General features: G+C 40.4%; 1 pseudogene; it reads left to right on the top strand.

Moving 5' to 3' along the window:
• Positions 1 to 913: 913 nt before the first annotated feature.
• On the top strand, positions 914 to 12,536 carry LOC116273169 (annotated as a pseudogene).
• Positions 12,537 to 16,019: the final 3,483 nt, after the last annotated feature.

Raw genomic sequence — 16,019 nt, 5'->3', positions numbered from 1 at the left:
ATTTTGAAGCCCAGCGGATGGCAGAAAAGGAAACATCCTCAGGTGAAAACTGAAAGAAGCATTCTGAGAAACTGCTTAGTGTTCTGTTAATTCATCTCACAGAGTTACAGCTTTCCCCTCAAGAAGCGTTTCGCTAACCCTGTTCTTATGGAATTTTCAAGGTGATATTTGCAAGTCCATAGAGATCTCCGGTGAAAAAGAAGCTTATCCAGAGAAACCGGAAAGAAGCTTGAGAAACTGCTTTTGTGATGTGACTTCCACTCACAGAGTTACATATGTATTTCGATCTGTTTGTTGAAATTTTATTTCTGTGGAATCTAAGAACGGATATTTTGGATATCTTTGAAGGCTATAGGGCCAAAGGAAATGTCCTCGATAAGAAATAGAAAGAAGCTTTCTGAGAAACTTCATTGTGTTTTGTGAAATCATATCACAGAGTTACAGCTTTCCCCTCAAGAAGCTTTTCCCTAAGACTCTTCTTGTGGAATTTGCAAAGTGATATTTGAAAGTCCATGGAGGGCTATGGTTAAAAAGGAAATATACTGAGATGAAAACTGGAAAGAAGCTTTTTGAGAAACTGCTTAGTGTTCTGGTAATTCATCTCACAGAGTTACAGCTTTCCCCTCAAGAAGCCGTTCGCTAAGCCTGTTCTTCTGGAATTTGCAAAGTGATATTTGGAAGGCCATAGAGGGCTCTGGTGAAAAAGAAAATAGCCTCAGAAAAAACTGGAAAGAAGTTTTCTGAGAAACGGCTTTGTCATGTGTGACTTCCACTCACAGAATTACAGCTGTATTTCGTGGATCTGTTTGCTAGCCTTATTTCTGTGGAATCTGAGAACGGATATTTCGGATATCATTGAAGAGTCTAGGGCCAAAGAAAATATCCTCCGATAACAGCAAGAGAAAAAGAAGCTTTCTGAGAAACTTCGTTGTGTTCTGTGAAATCATCTCACAGAATTACAGATTTCCCCTCAAGAAATCTTTCGCTAAGACTGTTCTTGTGGAATTTGCAAAGTGATATTTGGAAGCCCATGGAGGGCTATGGTAAAAAAGGAAATATCCTCAGAGGAAAACTGGAAAGAAGCTTTCTGAGGAAAGGCTTAGTGTTCTGTTAATTCATCTCACAGAGTTACAGCATTCCCCTCAAGAATCCGTTCCCTAAGCCTGTTCTTGTGGAATTTGCAAAGTGATATTTGGAAGCCCATGGAGGGCTATGGTGAAAAAGAAAATATCCTCAGAGAAACACTGGAAAGATGCTTTCAGAGAAACTGCTTTGTGATGTGTGACTTCCACTCACAGAGTGACAGCTGTATTTCATGGGTCTGTTTGCTAGCCTTATATCTGTGGAATCTGAGGACTGATATTTCGGATCCCTTTGAACACTACAAGGCCAAAGGAAATATCCTCCATAACAAAGAGAAACAAGCTTTTTGAGAAACTTCTTTGTGTTCTGTGAAATCATCTCACAGAGTTACAGCTTTCCCCTCAAGAAGCCTTTCACTAAGACTGTTCTTGTGGAATTTGCAAAGTGATATTTGGAAGCCCATGGAGGGCTATGGTGAAAAAGGAAATATCCTCAGAGGAAAACGTGAAAGAAGCTTTCTGAGGAACTGCTTAGTGTTCTGTTACTTCATCTCACGGAGTTACAGCTTTCCCCTCAAGAAGCCGTTCGATAAGCCTGTTCTTGTGGAATTTGCAAAGTGATATTTGGAAGCTCTTAGAGGGCTATGGTGAAAAAGAAAATATCCTCAGAGTAAAACTGGAAAGAAGCTTTCTGAGAAACTGATTTGTGATGTGTGACATCCACTTACAGAGTGACAGCTGTATTTCGTGGATCTGTTTGCTAGCCTTATGTCTGTGAAATCTGAGAACTAATATTTCGTATCCCTTTGAAGGGTATAGGAAAAAGGAAATATCGTAAGATAACAAAGAGAAAGAATCTTTTTGACAAACTTCTTTGGGTTCTGTAAAATCATCTCACAGAATTACAGCTTCCCCCTCAAGAAGCCTTTCGCTACGACTCTTCTTGTGGAATTTGCACAGTGATATTTGGAAGCCCACGGAGGGCTATGGTGAAAAGGAAATATCCTCAGATGAAAACTGGAAAGAAGGTTTCTGAGAAACTGCTTAGTGTTCTGTTAATTCATCTCACAGAGTTACAGCTTTCCCCTCAAGAAGCCGTTCGCTAAGCCTGTTCTTGTGGAATTTGCAAAGTGATATTTGGAAGCCCATAGACGGCTATGGTGAAAAAGAAAATATCCTCAGAGAAAAACTGGAAAGAAGCTTTCTGAGAAACTGCTTTGTGATGTGTGACTTCCACTCAGAGAGTTACAGCTATATTGCATGGATCTGTTTGTATTTCTTATTTCTGTGGAATCTGTGAATGGATATTTCGGATATCTTTGAAGACTCTAGGGACAAAGGAAATATCCTCCGATATCAAAGAGAAAGAAGCTTTCTGAGAAACTTCTTTGTGTTCTGTGAAATCATCTCACAGAGTTACAGCTTTCCCCTCAAGAAACCTTTCGCTAAGACTGTTCTTGTGGAATTTGCAAAGTGATCTTTCGAAGCCCCTGGGGGGCTATGGTGAAAAAGGAAATATCCTCAGATGAAAACTGCAAAGAAGCTTTCTGAGAAACTGCTTATTGTTCTGTTAATTCGTCTCACAGAGTTACAGCTTTCCCCTCAAGAAGCCATTCGCTAAGCCTGTTCTTGTGGAATTTGCAAAGTGATATTTGGAAGCCCATAGAGGGCTATGGTGAAAAAGAAAGTATCCTCAGAGAAAAACTGGAGGGAAGCTTTCTGAGAAACTGCTTTGTGATGTGTGACTTCCACTCACAGAGTGACAGCAGTATTTCATGGGTCTGTTTGCTAGCCTTATACCTGTGGAATCGGAGAACGGATATTTCGGACCCTTTGAACACTATAGGTCCAAAGGAAATATCGTCCGATAAAAAAGTGAAATAACCTCTCTGACAAACTTCTTTGTGTTCTGTGAAATCATCTCACAGAGTTACAGCTTTCCCCTCAGGAAGCCTTTCCCTAAGACTGTTCTTGTGGAATTTGCAAACTGATATTTGGAAGCCCATAGAGGGCTTTGGTGAAAAAGGAAATATCCTCAGAGAAAACCGGGAGAGAAGTTTTCTGAGAAACTGCTTTGTGATGTGTGACTTCCACTCACAGAGTTACAGCTGTACTTCATGGATCTGTTTGCTAGCCTTATTTCGGTGGAATCTGAGAACTGATATTTCGGATCCCTTTGAAGACTATAGGGCCAAAGGAAACATCTTCCGATAACAAAGAGAAAGAAGCTTTCTGAGAAACTACTTTGTGTTCTGTGAAATCATCTCACAGAGTTACAGCATTCCCCTCAAGAAACCTTTGGCTAAGACTGTTCTTGTTGAATTTGAAAAGTGATATTTGGAAGCCCATGGAGCGCTATGCTGAAAAAGGAAATATACTCAGATGAAAACTGGATAGAAGCTTTCTGAGGAACTGCTTAGTGTTCCGTTAATTCATCTGACAGAGTTACATCTTTCCCCTCAAGAAGCCGTTCGCTAAGCCTGTTCTTGTGGAATTTGCAAAGTGATATTTGGAAGGCTATAGAGGGCTGTGGTGAAAAAGAAAATGGCTTCAGAAAAAACTGGAAAGAAGCTTTCTGAGAAACTGCTTTGTGATGTGTGACTTCCACTCACACAATTACAGCTGTATTTCGTGGATCTGTTTGCTAGCCTTATTTCTCTGGAATCTGAGAACTGATATTTCGGATCCCTTTGAAGACTATAGGACCAAAGGAAATATCCTCCGATAACAAAGAGACAGAAGCTTTCTGAGAAACTTCTTTGTGTTCTGTGAAATCATCTCACAGAGTTACAGCATTCCCCTCAAGAAGCCTTTCGCTAAGACTGTTCTTGTGGAATTTGCAAAGTGATATTTGGAAGCCCATGGAGGGCTATGTTGAAAAAGGAAATATCCTCAGAGGAAAACGGGAAAGAAGCTTTCTGAGGAACTGCTTAGTGTTCTGTTAATACATCTCACGGAGTTACAGCTTTCCCCTCAAGAAGCCGTTCGATAAGCCTGTTCTTCTGGAATTTGCAAAGTGATATTTGGAAGCCCTTAGAGGGCTATGGTGAAAAAGAAAATATCCTCAGAGTAAAAACTGAAAGAAGCTTTCTGAGATACTGATTTGTGATGTGTGACTTCCACTTATAGAGTGACAGCTGTATTTCGTGGATCTGTTTGGTAGCCTCATTTCTGTGAAATCTGAGAACTGATATTTCGGATCCCTTTGAAGGCTATAGGGAAAAGGAAGTATCCTAAGATAACAAAGAGAAAGAATCTTTATGACAAACTCCTTTGTGTTCTGTGTGAATCATCGCACAGAGTTACAGCTTTCCTTGCTAGGAAGCCTTTTAGCTATAATTTTCTTGTGGAATTTCCAAAGTGATATTTGAACCACACGGAGGGCTATAGTGAAAAGAAATATCCTCAGATGAAAACTGGAAAGAAGCTTTCTGAGAAAATGCTTAGTGTTCTGTTAAATCATCTCACAGAGTTATTAGCCATTTCAAGAAGCCAGTTCGCTAAGCCTGTTCTTGTGGAATTTGCAAAGTGATATTTCAGCTCTAGAGGGCTATGTTGAAAAAGAAAAATATCCTCAGAGAAAACTGGAAAGAAGCTTTCTGAGAAACTGCTTTATGATGTGTATTTCCACTCACAGAGTTACAGCTGTATTGCATGGATCTGTTTGTAATCCTTATTTCTGTGGAATCTGAGAACGGATATTTCGGATATCTTTGAAGACACTACGGACAGAGGAAATATCCTCCGATAACAAAGAGAAAGAAGCTTTCTGAGAAACTTCTTTGTGTTCTTTGAAATCATCTCACAGAGTTACAGCCCCTCAAGAAACCTTTTCGCTAAGACTGTTCTTGTGAATTTTCAAGTGATATTTCAGTCTCTGTGGCTATGGTAAAAAAGGAAGTATCCTCAGATGAAAACTGTAAAGAAGCTTTCTGAGAAGCTGCTTATTGTTCTCTTAATTCATCTCACAGAGTTACAGCTTTCCCCTCAAGTAGCCGTTCGCTAAGCCTGTTCTTGTGGAATATGCAAAGTGATATTTGGAAGCCCATAGAGGGCTATGGTGAAAAAGAAAGTATCCTCAGAGAAAAACTGGATAGAAGCTTTCTGAGAAACTGCTTTGTGATGTGTGACTTCCACTCACAGAGTTACAGCTGTATTTTGTTTAACTGGTTGCTAGCCTTATTTCTGTGAAATCTGAGAACTGATATTTCTGACACCTTTGAAGACTATAGGGCCAAAGGAAATATCCTACGATAACAAAGAGAAATATGCTCTCTGAGAATCTCCTTTGTGTTCTGTGAAATGATCTCACAGAGTTACAGCTTTCCCCTCAGGAAGCCTTTCGCTAAGACTGTTCTTGTTGAATTTGCAAACTGATATTTGGAAGCCCATAGAGGGCTATGGTGAAAAAGAAAATATCCTCCGAGAAAAACTGGAAATAAGCTTTCTGAGAAACTGCTTTGTGATGCGTGACTTCCACTCACAGAGTTACAGCTGTATTTCATGTGTCTGTTTGCTATCCTTATTTCTGAGGAATCTGAGGACTGATATTTCGGATCCCTTTGTACCCTATAGGCCGATAGGAAATATACTCCATAACAAAGAGAAAGAAGCTTTCTGAGAAACTTCTTTGTGTTCTGTGAAATCATCTCACAGAGTTACAGCTTTCCACTCAAGAAGACTTTCGCTAAGAATGTTCTTGTGGAATTTGCAAAGTGATATTTGGAAGCCCATGGAGGGCTACGGTGAAAAAGGAAATATCCTCAGAGGAATACGGGAATGAAGCTTTCTGAGGAACTGCTTAGTGTTCTGTTAATTCATCTCACGGAGTTACAGCTTTCCCCTCAAGAAGCCGTTCGCTAAGCCTGTTCTTCTGGAATTTGCAAAGTGATATTTGAAGCCCTTAGAGGGCTATGGTGAAAAAAGAAAGTATCCTCAGAGTAAAAACTGGAAAGAAGGTTTCTGAGAAAACTGATTTGTGATGTGTGACATCCACTACAGAGTGAAAGCTTGCATTTCAAGGGATCTGCTAGCCTTATTTCCTGTGAATTCCTGAGAACTTTGGATATTTCGGATCCCTTTGAAGGCTATAGGGAAAAGGAAATATCCTAAGATAACAAAGAGAAAGAATCTTTTTCACAAACTTTAAGGTTCTGTGGAATCATCTCACAGAGTTACAGCGCCCCTCAAGAAGCCTTTCGGCTAAGACTCTTCTTGTGGAATTTGCACAGTGATATTTGGAAGCCCACGGAGGGCTATGGTGAAAGGAAATATCCTCGATGACAAACGGAAAAGAAGCTGAGAAACTGCTTGTGATGTGTGACTTCCACCGCCAGAATTACAGCTGCATTTAATGGATCTGTTTCATAGCCTTATTTCAGAACCTGAGAACGGATATTTTGGATTTCTTTGAAATCTATTGGGCAAAAGGAAATATCCTCCGATAACAAAGACAAAGAAGCTTTCTGAGAAACATCTTTGTGTTCTGTGAAATCATCTCGCAGAGTTTCAGCTTTCCCCTCACAGCTCGTTCCGCTGCTTCCGTTCTTGTGGAATTTGCAAATTGATATTTGAAGGCCTTAGAGGGTTGTGGTGAAAGGAAAAATAGCTTCAGAAAAAGTGGAAAGAAGCTTTCTTGAGAAACTGTTTCTGTGATGTGTGACTTCCACTCACAGAATTATAGCTATATTTCCTGTGGATCTGTTTTGCTGGCCTTTTATTTCTCTGGAATCTGAGAACTGATATTTCAGATCCCTTTGAAGACTATAGGCCAAGGAAATATCCTCCGGATCACAAAGAGAAAGAAACTTCTTCGAGAACCTTTCGTGTTCTGTGAAATCATCTCAATTTGAGTTAGCTTTCCCCTCAAGAAGCTTTCGCTAAGACTCTCTGGGAATTTGTAAAGATATTTGGAAGACCACGGAGGACTATGGAGAAAAGCGCGAAATATCCTCAGATGAAACTGGAGTTAGGCTTTGTGGAGAAACCTTTCGCTTAGTTCTGATAATCCATCTCACAGAGTTGCTGTCCCTCAAGAAGCTTTGCATAGCCTGTTCTTGTGGAATTTTGCAAAATGATATTTTGAAGCCCATAGAGGGCTGGTGGTAAAAGAAATATCCTCAGAGAAAACTGGAAAGAAGCTTGAGAAACTGCTTTGTGATGTGTGACTCACCAGAGTATTACAGCTGTGTTTCATGGATCTGTTTGCTAGCCTTATTTCTGTCTAATCTGAGAACTTATATTTCGGATCCCTTTGATGAGTATAGGGCCAAAGGAAATATCCTCTGATAACAAAGAGAAAGAAGCTTTCTGAGAAACTTCTTTGTGTTCTGTGATATCATCTCACAGAGTTACAGCTTTCCCCACAAGAAGGCTTTCGCTACATCTGTTCTTGTGGAATTTGCAAAGTTGTATTTGGAAACCCATGGAGGGTTGTGGTGAAAAAGGAAATATCCTCAGATGAAAACTGGAAAAAAGCTTTCTGAGGAACTGCTTAGTTTTCTGTTAATTCATCTCACAGAGTTACAGCTTTCCCTTCAAGAGGCCGTTCGCTAAGCCTGTTCTTGTGGAATTTGCAAAGTGATATTTGGAAGCCCTTAGAGGGCTGTGGTGAAAAAGAAAATAGCCTCAGAAAAAACTGGAAAGAAGCTTTCTGAGGAACTGCTTAGTGTTCTGTTAATTCATCTCACAGAGTTACAGCTTTCCCCTCAAGAAGACTTTCGCTAAGACTGTTCTTGTGGAATTTGCAATGTGATATTTGGAAGCCCATGGAGGGCGATGGTGAAAAAGGAAATACCTTCAGAGAAAACTGGAAAGAAGATTTGAGAAAACTGCTTAGTGTTCTGTTAATTCATCTCTACAGAGTTAAGAGTTTCCCTCAAGAAGCCGCTCGCTTCCGTTCTTGTGGAATTTGCAAGTGATATTTCAGCTTCATAGAGGGCTAAGGGCTAAAAGAAAATATCCTCAGAGAAAACTGAAGAAAGAATTCTGAGTGCACTGCTTTTGCATGTGACTTCCACTCTGCCAGTTACAGCTGTGGCTTCATGGATCTGTTTGCTAGCCTTTTTTCTGTGGAAACTGAATACGGATATTTCATATATCTTTGAAGACTCTAGGGCCAAAGGAAATATCCTCCTATAACAAAGAGAAAGAAGCATTCTGAGAAAATTTCTTTGTGTTCTGTGAAATCATTCACACAGAGTTAGGAACTTTCCGCCAAGAAACCTTTCAAGCACAGTTCTTGTGGAATTCCAGCAAAGTGATGGAAGCCCATGGAAGGCTATGGTGAAAAGGAAACACCACAGATGAAAAACTGAAAGAAGCTTTCATAAAACTTCGCTTAGTGTTCCTGTTTAATTCTATCTCACAGGAGTTGGCAGCTTCCCCTTAACATGTCTTTCCCTTTAACTTCTGTTCTTGTGGAATTTGGTAAAGTGATATTTGAAGCCCATGGAGGGCTATGCAGAAAAGAAAATATCCTCAGAGAAAAACGGGAAAAGAAGCTTCCTGAGAAACTGCTTAGATGTGTGACTTCCACTCACAGAGTTACAGCTGTATTTCTGTGGATCTGTTTGTTAGCCTTATTTCTGTGGGAATCTGAGAACTGATATTTCGGATCCCTTTGAAGATTATAGGCCACAAGGAAATATCCTCCGATAACAAAGAGAAAGAAGCTTTCTGAGAAACTTCTTTGTGTTCTGTGAAATCATCTCACAGAGATACAGCTTTCCCCACAAGAAGCCTTTCGCTAATTCTGTTCTTGTGCAATTTGCAAAGTGATACTTGGAGGCCCATGGGGGGCTATGATGAAAAAGAAATTCACCTCAGATGAAAACTGGCAAGAAGCTTCTGAGAAACTGCGTAGTGTTCTGTTAATTCATCTCACAGAGTTACAGCTTTCTCCTCAAGAAGCCATTCGCTAAGCCTGTTCTTGTGGAATTTGCAAAGTGATATTTGCAAGCCCATGGAGGGCTACGGTGAAAAAGGAAATATTCTCAGAGGAAAACTGGAAAGAAACTTTCTGAGGAACTGCTTAGTGTTCTGTTAATTCATCTCACAGAGTAACAGCTATCCCCTTAAGAAGCCGTTCGCTAAGATTGTTCTTGTGTAATTTTCAAAGTGATATTTGGAAGCCCTTAGTGGACTATGGTGAAAAGGAAAATATCCTCAGAGAAATACTGAAGGAAGCTTGAGACTCTTTGTGATGTGATCACCACAGAGGACAGCTGTATGTCATGGATCTGTTTTCTAGCCTTATTTTTGTAGAATCTGAGAACGGATATTTGGGATATCTTTGAAGTCTATAGGGCCAAAGGAAATATCCTCCGAGTACAAAGAGAAAGAAGCTTTCTGAGAAACTTCTTTGTGTTCTGTGAAATCATCTCACAGAGTTACAGCTTTCTCCTCAAGAAGCCGTTTGCTAAGGCTATTCTTGTGGAATTTGCAAAGTGATATTTGGAAGCCCATAGAGGGCTACGTTGAAAAAGAAGATATCCTCAGAGAAAAACTGGAAAGAAGCTTTCTGAGAAAGTGCTTTGTGATGTGTGACTTCCACTCACAGACTTACAGTTGTATTTCACGGATCTGTTTGCTCGCCTTATTACTGTGGAATCTGAGAAATGATATTCGGATCCCTTTGAAGATTATAGGGCCAAAGGAAATAACCTTCGTAAACAAAGAGAAAGAAGCTTTCTGCGAAACTTCTTTGTGTTCTGAGAAATCATCTCAAAGAGTTACAGCGTTCCCCTCAAGAAGCCTTTCGCTAAGATTGTTCTTGTGGAATTTGCAAAGTGATATTTAGAAGCCCTGGAGGGCTATGGTGAAAAACGAAATATCCTCAGAGGAAAACTGGAAAGAAGCTTTCTGAGGAACTGTTTAGGGTTCTGTTAATTCATCTCATAGAGTTACAGGTTTCCCCTCAAGAAGCACTTCCCTACGCCTGTTCTTGTGGAATTTGCAAAGTGATATTAGGAAGCCCATAGAAGGCTAAGGTGGAAAAGAAAATAGCCTCAAAAAAACTGGAAAGAAGCTTTCTGAGAAACTGCTTTGTGATGTGTGACTTCCACTCACAGAATTACAGGTGTATTTCGTGGATCGGTTGCTCGCCTTATTTCTGTGGAATATGAGAACTGATATTTCGGGTCCCTTTGAAGACTATAGGGCCCAAGGAAATATCCTCCGATAACAAAGAGAAAGAAGCTTTCTGAGAAACTTCTTTGTGTTCTGAGAAATGATCTCACAGAGTTACACCGTTCCCCTCAAGAAGCTTTTCACTAAGACTGTTCTTCTGGAATTTACAAAGTGATATTTAGAAGCCCATGGAGGGCTATGGTGAAAAAGGAAATATCCTCAGAGGAAAACCGGAAAGAAGCTTTCTGAGGAACTGCTTAAGGTTCTGTTAATTCATCTCACAGAGTTACAGCTATCCCCTCAAGAAGTCGTTCGCTAAGATTGTTCTTGTGGAATTTGCAAAGTGATAATTGGAAGCCCTTAGTGGGCTATGGTGAAAAAGAAAATATCCTCAGAGAAAAATTGGAAGGAAGCTTTCTGAGAAACTGCTTTGTGATGTGTGACTTCCATTCACAGAGTGACAGCTGTATTTCATGGATCTGTTTGCTAGCCTTATTTCTGTGGAATCTGAGAACGCATATTTGGGATATTTTTGAAGTCTATAGGGCCAAAGGAAATATCCTGCGATAACAAAGAGAAAGAAGCTTTCTGAGAAACTTCTTTGTGTTCTGTGATATCATCTCACAGAGTTACAGCATTCTCCTCAAGAAGCCGTGCGCTAAGCCTGTTCTTGGGGAATTTGCAAACTGATATTTGGAACCCCTGGAGGGCTATGGTGAAAAAGGAAATATGCTCAGAGGACAACTGGAAAGAAGCTTTCTGAGGAACTGTTTAAGGTTCTGTTAAATCATCTCACAGAGTTACAGCTTTCCCCTCAAGAAGCCGTTTACTAAGCCTGGTCTTGTGGAATTTGCAAAGTGATATTTGGAAGCCCATAGAAGGCTAAGGTGAAAAGGAAAATAGCCTCAAAAAAACTGGAAAGAAGCTTTCTGAGAAACTGCTTTGTGATGTGTGACTTCCACTCACAGAGTTACAGCTGGGTTTCGTGGATGTGTTTGCTAGCCTTATTTCTGTGCAATCTGAGAACTGATATTTCGGATCCCTTTGAAGACTATAGGACCAAAGGAAATATCCTCCGATAACAAAGAGAAAGAACTTTCTGAGAAACTTCTTTGTGTTCTGTGAAATCATCTCACAGAGTTACAACTTTAACCTCAAGAAGTTTTCGCTAAGAGTGTTCTTGTGGAATGTGCAAAGTGATATTTGGAAACCCACGTAGGGCTAGCTTTTGGCGCGGAAAACTCAGATGAAACGGTGCTTTTCTGAGAAACTGCTTAGTTCTGTTCTACTCATCGCGAGATGTTTCTCTGCAGAAACTCTTTCGGCGTAAGACTGTTCTGCGGAATTTGCAAATGATATTTAGCCCAGAGCTTGCGGTGAAAGCAGTATCCATGACAAAACTGGAAAAGAAGCTTCGAGAAACCTCCTTGTATGCATCACTTATAGAGTTACAGCCAGATTACTTCATGGATCTGTTTGCTAGCTTTATTTCATGGAATCTGGAGAACTGATATTTCGATAGCTTTGAAGACTATAGGGCCAAAAGAAATATCTCTCTTTATAACAACAAAGGGCAGCAGCGCCTTGAGAAACTTCTCTTTATGTTCTGCAAAATCATCTCATGAGTTACATTTCTCAAGAAACTCTTTCTAAGACTCTTCTTGGGGAACTGCAAGGATATTTTGAAGCCCATGGAGGGCTACGTTAAAAAAGGAAATATCTTCAGATGAAACCGGCATGCTGTCTGAGAAACTGCGAGGTTCTGTTAATTCATCTCTTACAGATATAAAGTTCTTCTAGGAAGCCGTTCACAACCTCCTGCTCTGTGAATTGCAATGTGATATTTGCGCTTTCCATAGAGGCGGCGGCAAGCGAAGCAAAACATCTTCAGAGAAAACTGAAGGAAGCTTTCTGAGAAACTGCTTGTGATGTGCATCAATTCCCAGAGTTACAGCTGTATTTTCAGGGATCTAGTTAACGGCTTCTCTGGGAATTGAGAACTAATATTTTCGAACCTTGAAGACGAGAAGGAAGAAATATCCTCCGACAATAAAGAGAAAGCAGTTTTCTGAGAAATCTTTAGTTCGCAAATCATCTCACAGAGTTGAGTAGTTTTCCCATGGGGAAACTTTTCGCTAAGACTGTTTCGGTGGAATTTGCAAAAGTGATTATCTGGCACGCCAGATGCAATACCGCCAAAAGGAAACATCCTGGAGGATGAAACCCAAGCAAAAGATTTGGAGAAACCCGCCCAGCGCCGCGCTCAATCCATCCCCACAAGAGTTACAGCCGCAGCCGCCGCCGCTGCTTCCGGCTCCTTGTTGAATTTTCAAGGTGATATTGGGCCTGGCAGAAAAGCGCAGGTGAAAAAGAAAAAATGTCCTCAGAAAACTGGAAGGGTAGGAGAAACTACCTCGTGAGGTGTACTTGGTACCTCAGAGATACAGCTGTATTTCGTGGATCTGTTTCATAGCCTTATTTTTTGTGAAACTCGAGGAACTGATATTTCCGGATCCCTTTAGCACCTTTAGGAGCAAAGGAAATATCTCCTATCAATAAACTGAAAGAAGTTTCAAAAATCTCTTGTGTTCTGAAAATCATCCCTACAGGAGTTACAAACTTTCCATGATGAAATTTCGCTAAGAGCAGTTCTTGGTGGAATGTAAAGTGGGATATTTGGAAGCCCTTGAGGGCTGCGGTAAAAGCGAAATATCCTCAGATAAAACCGGAAAGAAGCTTCTGAAACTGCTTGAAAGTTCTGTTTATCCAGAGGCAACTTTCCCCAAGGCTGCCGCCAAGACTGTCACTTGACACTTTCTGTGATATTTGAAGCCCATAGAGGGCCACGGTGAAAGAAATATCATCCCCAGAGAAATCCCGTGGAAAAGAAGCTTCTCCTGAGAAACGCTAGCATGTGTGATCACTGACAGATATAGATGTAATATGGATCTATTTACAGCCTCCCGGCTTCTGTGAATCTGAGAACCTGAGGCTCTGATTCCCAGCAATTATAGGCCGCAAAGTAAATATCCTCTGATAATAAAGAGAAAAGAAGCTTCAAGAAACTTTTGTGTTCGTGAACAAATCTCACAGATTTACAGCTTTCTACAAGATTATTCTCGCTAATACTGTTCTAGTGGAATTTTCAGTGATATTTGGGTGCTCATGAGGCCACGGTGAAAAGGAAATATCCTCAGATGAAACTGGAAAGAAGATTTCTGAGAACTGCTTAGTGTTCTGTTAATTCATCTCACAGGAGTTACAGCTTCTCAAGAAGCCGCTTCTCATAAGCCTGTTTTAAGGAATTTGTAAGGTGAGATTTTAAAAGCCCATACAGCCATAAAAGAAAATAGGGCTCTAAAAAATCTGGAAAGAAGCTTGAGAAACTGTTTGTGATGTGTGGACTTCCACTCACCGAAGTTACAGATGTATTTCTGTGGATCTGTTTAAGTAGCTTTATTTCTGTGGAATCTGATTAAATTGATATTTCTTGTATTCCTTTGAAGACTATAGGACTGTTGGGAAATATTCCTCCCATAACAAAGAGAAAGCAGCCTTGAGAAACTTCAGTGTTCTGCAAATGGTCTCACAGAGTTTTCAGCTTCAGGAAGCTTTTCACTAAGACTGTTCTTGTGGAATCTGTAAAGGATGTTTCAGTCACGAGGGCTATGGTGAAAAGGAAATATCCTCAGACAAAACTGGAAAGAAGCTTCTGAGAAACTGCTTAGTGTTCTGTTAATTCATCTCTACAGAGTTACAGCCACCTTCTGGGCATGCCACAGCCTGCTTCAAGGTTCTGTGGAATTCCCAGTAAAGTGATATTTGGAAGCCTATGAGGGCTATGGCTGAAAAGAACATCCCTCAGAGAAAAACTGAAGCAAAGAATTCTGAGAAACTGCTTTGTGATGTGTGACTTCCACTCACATAGTTACAGCTGTATTTCATGGATCTGTTTGCTAGCCTTTTTTCTGTGGAAACTGAATACGGATATTTCATATATCTTTGAAGACTCTAGGGCCGAAGGAAATATCCTCCTATAACAAAGAGAAAGAAGCTTTCTGAGAAACTTCTTTGTGTTCTGTGAAATCATCTCACAGAGTTACAACTTTCCGCTCAAGAAACCTTTCGCTAAGACAGTTCTTGTGGAATTTGCAAAGTGATATTTGGAAGCCCATGGAGGGCTATGGTGAAAAAGGAAATATCCTCAGATGAAAACTGGAAAGAAGCTTTCTGAGAAACTGCTTAGTGTTCTGTTTATTCATCTCAGAGTTACACCTTTCCCCTCAGGAAGCCGTTCGCTAAGCCTGTTCTTGTTGAATTTTCAAGGTGATATTTGGAAGCCCATAGAGGGCTATGGTGAAAAACAAAATATCCTCAGAGAAAAACTGGAAAGAAGCTTCCTGAGAAACTGCTTTGTGATGTGTGACTTCCACTCACAGAGTTACAGCTGTATTTCATGGATCTGTTTGCTAGCCTTATTTCTGTGGAATCTGAGAACTGATATTTCAGATCCCTTTGAAGACTATAGGCCAAAGAAATATCCTCCGATAACAAAGAGAAAGAAGCTTTCTGAGAAACTTCTTTGTGTTCTGTGAAATCATCTCACAGATTTACAGCTTTACCCTCAAGAAGCCTTTCGCTAAGACTGTTCTTGTGGAATTTGCAAAGTGATATTTGGAAGCCCACGGAGGGCTATGGTGAAAAAGGAAATATCCTCAGATGAAAACTGGAAAGAAGCTTTCTGAGAAACTGCTTAGTGTTCTGTTAATTCATCTCACAGAGTTACAGCTTTCCCCTCAATAAGTCTTTCCCTAATCCTGTTAGGGAATGACTTCAGATGAAAACTGGAAAGAACGGTTCTGAGAAACTGCTTAATGTTCTGCTTATTCATCTCACAGAGTTACAGCTTTCGCCTCAAGAAGCCGTTCGCTAAGCCTGTTCTTGTGGAATTTGCAATGTTTTATTTAGAAGCCCATAGAGGGCTATGGTGCAAAAATATCCTCAGAGAAAAACTGGAAAGAAGCTTTCTGAGAAACTACTTTGTGATGTGTGACTTCCACTCCCAGAGTTACAGATGTATTTCTTGGATCTGTTTGCTAGCCTTATTTTTGTGAAATCTGAGAACTGATATATTGGATCCTTTTGAAGACTATAGGGCCAAAGGAAATATCCTCCGATAACAAACAGAAAGAAGCTTTCTGAGAAACTGCTTAGTGTTCTGTTTATTCATCTCACAGAGTTACACCTTTCCCCTCAAGAAGCCGTTCCCTAAGCCTGTTCTTGTTGAATTTTCAAGGTGATATTTGGAAGCCCATAGAGAGCTATGGTGAAAAACAAAATATCCTCAGAGAAAACCTGGAAAGAAGCTTCCTGAGAAACTGCTTTTTGATGTGTGACTTCCACTGACAGAGTTACAGCTGTATTTCGTGGATCTGTTTGCTAGCCTTATTTCTGAGGAATCTGAGAAACTTATTTGTGTTCTATGAAATCACCTCTCAGAGATACAGCTTTCCCCTTAAGGAGCGTTTCGGTAAGACTGTTCTTGTGGAATTTGCAAAGTGATATTTTGACGCCCATGGAGGGCAATTGTGAAAAAGGAAACATCCTCAGATGAAAACTGGAAAGAAGATTTCTGAGAAACTGCTTAGTGTTCTGTTAATTCATCTCACAGAGTTACAGCTTTCCCCTCAAGAAGCCGTTCGCTAAGCCTGTTCTTGTGGAATTTTCAAAGTGATATTTGGAAGCCCATGGAGGGCTAGGATGAAAAAGGAAATATCCTCAGATGAAAACCTGAAAGAAGCTTTCTGA

The sequence above is a fragment of the Papio anubis genome, unplaced genomic scaffold (genome assembly GCF_008728515.1).
Source record: "Papio anubis isolate 15944 unplaced genomic scaffold, Panubis1.0 scaffold422, whole genome shotgun sequence".
Lineage (NCBI taxonomy): Eukaryota > Metazoa > Chordata > Mammalia > Primates > Cercopithecidae > Papio > Papio anubis.
Note: the sequence above shows the minus strand (reverse complement) of the source record. Positions and strands in the feature narration are given on the sequence as shown.